Here is an 8,291-nt window from a genome sequence, read left to right on the forward strand (position 1 = left end):
GAATGAAGATACCACCCAGACAGGCTTTGTGTGGGAAACGTGGCTGCTTATTCACTTAAGTGCAGGTCAGCTAAGGCCAAAAAGGGCATTAGCAAAGGGTAGTGGGATAGGAGTTGGTTTTATAGGTTTGGGGTGGGCAGTGGAAAATTACAGAGTAAGATCAGTTACAGTGGTGGGTAGGGTCAAGGAGTATACATGACCACAAGTTCAGTTACAGTGGTGGCTGGAGTGAGGCAGAAGAGCAGTTAAGGTGACAGGATGGGTGAGGGGTATTCACATTCATAAGAAGAGTTGAGATGGCAGGCTTGTGTGAGGGGCTTTTCCAGGCCAGCTCTGCTGGGTGCTCAGGGACAATGGCGAACGTGGGGGTTGGGGGCGAGTGGGAGATGATCAGGAGCAAGCAAGACTTCAGGCTTTCAGGTTCCAGGTTTACATATGGAGACCTGACACCGGGTTCAAGCAATTTTCTGCCTCAGTCTCATGAATAGCTGGGATTATAGGTACTCACCACCACGCTTGGCTAATTTTTGTACTTTTAGTAGAGACGGGGTTTCTCCATCTTGGTCAGGCCGGTCTTGAACTCCTGACCTCGTGATCCACTGCCTCGGTCTCCCAAAGTGCTAGGATTACAGATGTGAGCCACCGTGTCTGACCACCTCATAGTCTTTATCTGAAATACAGAGGCAGAGGTATTCTTCCCAGGGCCATCCACCGTCCAGTCAGACGAGTTATCAGGTCTCTTAGCAGAGTGACTTGGACAAAGGAGAGGCTCCACAGCTGTCCTCTTTCCACCGTTGCTCAGAGTGATTATGAGTGAGACTGGAAAGTAGCCCAGGTGGGAGAGTGGCCATGTGCAGGGAGGAGGTGACCCAGTGGGGAAGGAGACTCAAGTATCTAAGGTTACCTCCCCCATGACTTCTACACTGTATTTCAATAGAAGTAAAGGCTGGTCGACCAGGTGCCACCTTATAGATTGCAGGCATGGCGTGGGGGAATCTTTCTGGAAGACGTTTTAACTGACATGAGTACAAGCCCCCACCTCACACCTACTTCATGGACCAAGACCCTTTCTCATGTATTTTCTAGAACTGTAAACCCAAGACCCTTTCACGTGTCATATCTGGAGTTGTAAGCATGTGTAAAGCTGGGCTTCTGATTGTTAGAGGAGCTTGGCCCTTAGGTAGTTATGCAGCCTTGCACCAGAGCACCCTCTGCAGGTGCTCGGGGGCACTGCAGGGCTCTCGGACTCACAGTGCTGGCAGAGGACGCACGCCCTCTCCTGGTGGCCGAGGACACTGCAGGATGCTCGCACTCACAGCGCTGGCAGAGGATGCACGCCCACTGGTGGCCGTCCCTCTGCACCACTTGAAGTTGGGACGCAGAGTGTTCAGTGCCATCGTTCTGGAAATGCAAACTGACACGGAGCCCACTAGCTCGTGTGTTTCCAAAAAGGAAGAAGGGACAATTAATTGAAAACCATAGGAATGTAGAAAAAGCTGAATCTGGGCATGGTGCAGGGCTCACGAGTGTAATCCCAGCACTCTGGAAGGCCAAGATTGGAGGATCACTTGAGATCAGGAGTTCAGTGCCAGCCTGGTAAGATATCGAGATCCTCATGTCTACAAAAAAAATATAAAAATAAGCTGGCATGTTGGCTCATGCCTGTGGTCCCAGCTACCCAGGAGGCTGAGGTTGGAGGATTGCTTGAGCCCAGGAGTTTGAGGCCAGAGTGAGCCAGCCATGATCACACCACTGCACTCAAGCCTGGGAGACAGAGTGAGACTCTCTCTCTCTCTCTCTCTCTCTCTCTCTCTCTCTCTCTCTCTCTATCTCTATTTCTCTCTCTCTCTCTCTCTCTCTCTCTCTCTCTCTCTCTCTCTCACACACACACACACACACACACACACATACAGTTTAAATCCGCTGAATTATATCTTTTGTTTATAAAATATTTATAGTTGCAGGAACAAGTTAATAACTAAATAAAGACCCAAAACTTAAAAAAATATACCAGTACTTTAAGCAAAAAGCATTCTTAATTTAAAAATAAGTTTTAAAGATAATAGTACACTCATAAATTATTGTTAAAATCAATAATAACAAAGAAAAGTAGCAATACTAATAGCCTGACACAAACTGATTACAATTCTTCATAAGATACAACACTATTCTTAATAACCTATATAAACAAATATTAAGTACTTCTGTTTGTACGTTAATGTGCTGGGATTGCAGGTGTGATTACTTAATGTTTACATTAATGTAAACTTTAATGTAAACATTAAGTAATCACACCTGCAATCCCAGTACTTTGGGAGGCCAAGGAGGGCAGGTAAACTGAGGCCAGGAGTTGGACACCAGCATGGCCAACGTGGTGAAACCCAGTCTCTACTGCAAATTAAAAAAAAAAAATAGCTTTGCACAGTGGCAGTATCATAGCCAATGAGATTTATCTGAAGTGAGATTATTGCTAATTGAAAACTTTTCCCAGTACCCTGCCATGATGACTGAAAATACAGTCAGCATTGGCAATTTTTGAAAATCTCTATAGAGATAGAATTTTTAAAAAGTAAATAAAAAAATAAAAATGGAAAAGAAATACAAAAAAAGATTAGCTGGATATGGTGGTGCACACCTGCAATCCCACCTACTTGGAAGGTTGAGGCAGGAGAATCCTTAAACCCAGGAAGCAGGGTTTTAGTAAGCTGAGATCTTGTCATTGCAACAAGAGTAAAACTCCATCTGAATTTTTTTTTTTTTCTTTATAACAGGTGCGTTCCTCCTCTTGCTTTCTGAGGACTCCTTGGTCTGTCACTTAGTAGTGGCTAATAAACTATTTTAACATCATTATGCTGTGTGACTTGCCATAAATTCCATTTTGTGTGAGATACAAAATCCTGTTGTTGTGGCCAGGGACTAGACCCCTCTTCTGGAGACAACATTACACTAATTCTTTTCTTTTCTTTTTTTCTTTTTCTTTTTTTCTTTTTTTTTTTTTTTTTTTTTTTTTTTAGAAAGAGTCTTGCTCTGTTGCCCAGGCTGTAGTGAAATGGCATGATCTCAGCTCACTGCAACCTGTGCCTCCCAGGTTCAAGAGATTCTCCTGCCTCAGCGTTCCTAGTAGCTGGGATTACAAGCACCTGCCACCACGCCTGACTAATTTTTGAATTTCTAATACAGACAGAGATTTCCAATGTTGGCCAGACCAGTCTCAAACTCCTGACCTCAGGTGATCCACACGTCTCAGCTGCCTCAAGTACTGGGGTTACAGGCGTGAGTTACCTTGTCTGGCGAGCTTGTATTCTTGGTGATCGCTTGGAGGATGGAGGAGGAGGGGCGTCATGCAGATATCACTCTTGGATTACTACCTGGGATATTAGGTGCAAGGCTCTATTATTGGTTCGAACCCTGAATGCGCCAGCAAACAGCTTGAGTTTGTGTGGAGCAACATGCTGTTTTCATGAGTGCCTGGGTGCAGATGGGTTGAGGCCTAAGATGGTGTCGACCCCAAGTGAAGGTAAGGCTGGGGTTTTCTAGTCTCCTGTAAATGGGACGTGTTCCAGTTTGATGTAGCTGTTCCGTGGAACCTAGACGGCCTCTCTCCTGATCTTCAGGGGTTCCTTGTCTTCCGGCCTGCCCTTTTCTGGCTTCTGATCTCTTGCTGACTCTCGCTGCTGGTGCATGTGGTCTTGTACCTTGGGACCAAGCCTGAGGAGGGAAGAGTTGCCTCCAAGTTGTCAGGCTCCAGGGAAAATCTTTCATTAGGGAGAGTAGGCTGACTGATTCTTTTTTGCTAATCACAACTTGGTTTTGAAGGTGCAGTGGGGTGCCTCAAGCTGAAAGCCTGACTTCTCTGTGTTGGTAGATCTGGGGGTCCACAAGATAGGATTCTGTGAAGAGACCTCAAAGGTCATTAGTCCACTGTGTTTATCACATCACTTCCACAATCAAAGATGAATAAAATATAGAGGCATATTTATTTATAAGGTTGATGGTGCCCCTGTGCTAGGCAGTGTTTTAGTTCCTTGAAACGTGAATGAGTTGAGACAATACTTTGCCTTAGAGTTTTGCATCTGTAAGTCCTGCTATCAAGAGCTATGTGTGTTAAAATGTCAAGTATCCAGTAACCCTGAACATCCCAGTTCTTCTCCACCAGTCTTCCAATTCTAGGACAGATGCAGAGGCCCTCAGAATGACTTGAGAAGGAAAGTAGTCACTGTGCTCTGTGGATGGCTTGTGAGGGAGCATGCATTGTAAATCCTCTCCCAAAAACGTTGGAGACAAATAGTGTTTCAGCTTGAGTTTCTCATAAATGGCTTGCATTCGTATAAACCAGAGCATGTATACCACAGGGCAACATGAGGGTCCCTCTACCACCCTTTCTCCCAGTGGGGTAAGTGGGCATCTACACAGAATATGTGTGTAGTCTCACTGTGTTAAAGTCCAGTGATTTGTGCTTGCAGTGTCATCAGGGAAGGGTCCCTGATTTGGAAGGTTGCTGAGATGCTGTGGAGGGAAGGAGGGGCCGTGCAATACTGCTGGGTCTGCGTCTCACTCTGTGAAAGGAGGCATGTGATAGCCTTGGTCTTATGAAGACCTTGGGTGTCCCAGCTCACTTCAGCCCTGAGTAGCTTGATGCAGGTGCTGGGCCCTGGTTCTGAAGGTGAGAATATAGTGAGGGCTTCCACTGCATGGCTGGCACAATGGGCATGCGTGCAGGTGCCTATTTGGGGACTACTATGGAGTCCTTTGCCAGATGCAGTGGTGCACAGCTGGAACCCAAGGATCCCTGCTTCTGCTGAGAATCTGGGCAGATGTAATGGGTTAAGGTTAGTGGTAGGGTTAGAGGTTATGTTTAGGGTTGGTGTTGTGGTTTGGGGGTTGGGGTCAAGGTTCAAGGGTCAAGGGTCAGGGCTAAAGAGTAGGATGAGGGATTGGGGTAGGGGTAGCAGTAGGGTCACGGGGTTAGTGTTTAGGGTTAGAAGTTAAGGCAGTGGGGGTGAAGGTAATATGTAGATTACTAAAAGTAATTCTGCTTCACTTCAATAACAACCTTCTCCAACTCATTTTATCTCCACAAACTTATTTTTCCAAGAAGAATCCCAGGCTTCTTAAACCAGCCAGTGACTTTTCACACCTTAAATCTGTGAAATTCTGTCTTCTTTTGCTGTATGCATAGTTCAAGAATACAAGGCAAGGCAAAGCCAGATGCCTTCCTGAAGGGACCCAAGAAATTTCTCTCTTTCTCTCTCTGGACCAAAATGGATTCTCGGGACCATCAGTGCTAACCTTCAAAAGCCAACCCCGTTTGAGAGATCTCCTTTAAAATTACTGCAGACCCATATGTTTATATTTATATGATATTAATTTCACATTTATATTAATATAAATGTTTAAATATGTGTATGCCACATGGGCCTCTGGCTTATTGCCCAGTTAATTGTCACCTCAGGCTAAACTTTGGTTTCTGTCTCTAATTTTTGTCAGAAAGAATATAACTGATCTCAAAACATATGCTTTTATTTTAGAAACTCATGCTGCCATCTCCATTCCTCCCTCTTTTCCTGTAGTCTGTGTGGAAGTTCTTTAATGTGAACACTTTGACCACCTAGGGATTTTTATTTTTCTGTGATATGGTTGGCACTCCTTTGACTCCCTGTATCACCCTAGAGTTCTTTTCATGTTGGAAGCCCAAGAGGGCAGAAAAAAGAAGTAGGTGAGCAATTAAACCTTATGAGTCAGGAGAGAGTCCCATTTTTAAGCAACATTGAAGAACATCGTATGTAGTAATCCAGCAGATGAGCCACGTGGCTGCTGAGCACACATGCTGGCTTGCTGCTGTGAGCTCAGATTCCCTCACCATTAGTCTTTTCTTTTTCTAGAGGGAATTATGAGGGCCACTTATTAACCTGTGAATCAGAGAGAGTTAAAGGTGTTTCCCCAAAACACTGAGGACAGAATGAAAGGTGGGAAATGTTAGCCACAGCTCAGAAGTGCAGAAAAGTCTCTCGATGTGGGTTGTTGAAGAAATGCAGTTCTTTTTTTCTTTTGGAAGTCTCCATAGAATGGGGTCAAGGACTCTGCCCATTCTAGGATGAATAATTGGTATATTAGACACCCTCAAATATTTATCCCAAGGCTTCATTTAGGGTTCTTAATGAGTTTGTTCAGCCATCACAGTCTCAAATGCTAAGTAGGACTTGGAATCTCTCCACAGTACAAATTAGCACTGTCTTATAACGTTGAGTCTCTCATTATTCTCACTTGACATACTTTATGTATCCCACACGCATGCTAATAACACATCGTGCTCACTGTTACCTTTGCAATAAGACTTGAATTTTACTTAGCCCGGAGGAGTGCACTTCACACGTCCAGACCCAGTTCTGACTCAATCTTCAACCCTGCATTAGTCAGTGGGTCTAGATTAAACCACGGTGACAAACAACCTCCAAGTTTCAGTGGCTCAAAAATCTTCTTCTTCATTTATTTGCATCTCATCATGTGTGAGTGGTCGCTCTGTGCTGTGTCGTCCTAACACAGGAATCGAGGCTAAAGGAGGTACCATCAATAAGGTCCTCGTTGCTATAGAAAAGACAAAAGATGTTGGATAGAACTCTGTTTCTTGGAGATTTCTCCTGAAAAAGGTCACATATTATCTCTTATCAACTGCAACAGCAAACACACACACACACACACACACACACACACACACACACACACACACAATGTCATGTGGCCATGCAAAAATTTAAGCAGGTGGGATGGAACACTCAGAATGCATTCATAAAAAATGAACTGAAAATATGTGGAGAACAGCTTCAATTACTATCGTGAATGCCAACATGCATTCCTGACAACCCAGTGCTACTGTCCTTCACACTTCTTATGTCTTGCAAAGTATTAGAACTTCTTATCTGAAGCCATACCACTCAGAAGGACTGCAGAATACATGACATCTCCTTTAGGATGTCCTTAGAGAATTCAAGGAAAAGAAGTTAAATAATCAAAAAGTGCTTTTGGGTACAGCTGTTTAGCACTAGAAGGCAAGATTAGAGATAGATTGCAGTGATAATAATAGGGTATGAGAATTGTGGTCTGGATCAGGGTCAGGGCTGGAAGTATGGTTAAGGTGGGATCATGGTCAGGGTCAAGATAAAAGTCAAGGTCAAAGTCAGGGTCAGAATTATAGACCAGGGTATGGATCAGGATTTAGGAGCAGGGTCAAAGTCTAGGGATGGCATTAGGATTAGAAGCAGAGCTTTGTTCTCCTCAGGACCCACCTGAGGAGAGGCTATGGCTTTGGAGCACCTGGTAGTGTGTCCACAGTGAAGACCAAAGTTTTGTTCTCCTCAAGTCTGACCTGGGGAGATGTGACTGCAGGCCACATGAGGAAGGTGAGGCAAAAGCTTCCTGCCTGCTCCCCATGTGCAGAGGAAGAAACTCAGACACTGGCTTTACTTTCACACATTGTATTCTACAAGGCTTGTTTTCAGAAGCATTCCTTGCTTGAGGCTTTGGCTGCTCATCATCATAGTGTGCCCTACAACAAATATTGTAAGATTTGGGTTTGTTTTTGGGGTGAGGTCTTCATATAGAGAAAGGAGAAATACTTAGAGCCACCATCAGGACAGCTGGGATGAAAGGTGGGGATGGGCAGGTGCCTTTCAAGTAACCCTAATCCTGAGGCTGGAGGAAATATGACCACCCCTTGTAAACACTTTTATTCATGTTTTAGTTACTCATTTTTCTTACAGTGTTAAAGTAGTCAAAAAAGGCATATTAAAAAATAAAAAGTAGGCATATTAAAACTTGCAACATTACTTAAATGCAAATACATTATTTGTACGTCGATATTTTTATTTTGTTGAGAAAGTCTAAGGTTAATTGGCAGTATACTTTTAATAGTAGATAGAAAAATGTGTATTGTACAAACATTAACATCCTACATTACACGTATGAACTCCAAAATCTGACACAGGTCTTAGATTTTTTAGGGAGTTTATTTTGCCAAGTTTGAGGAGCCCCACACCCATGATGTATCCTCATGAGGTCCCGACAACATGTGCCCCAAGTGGTATGAGCACAGCTTGGTTTTATACATTTCAGGGAGACATGAAACCAATCATTATGTGCAATATGTACATTAGTTCAGTCCAAAAAGGTGAGAAAACTTGAAGAGAAGGCCAAACGGGGGGCTTCCAGATCATAGGTAGATAACGATGAATGGTTTTATTCTTTTGAGTTTGCTGATTACCCTTTTCAAATGAGGCAATCAGATATGCATTTAT

The 8,291-nt window shown here is 43.8% G+C and overlaps 1 non-coding gene across 1 annotated transcript; it reads left to right on the forward strand.

The window, feature by feature from the left end:
* The first annotated feature begins 2,413 nt into the window (after nt 1-2,413).
* Nucleotides 2,414-2,554, forward strand: LOC141583080 (U4 spliceosomal RNA). The gene has a single exon (XR_012515833.1). It is a non-coding gene; the product is annotated as a U4 spliceosomal RNA (small nuclear RNA).
* Nucleotides 2,555-8,291: the final 5,737 nt, after the last annotated feature.

Source organism: Saimiri boliviensis, chromosome Y (genome assembly GCF_048565385.1).
Source record: "Saimiri boliviensis isolate mSaiBol1 chromosome Y, mSaiBol1.pri, whole genome shotgun sequence".
Classification (NCBI taxonomy): Eukaryota; Metazoa; Chordata; class Mammalia; order Primates; family Cebidae; genus Saimiri; species Saimiri boliviensis.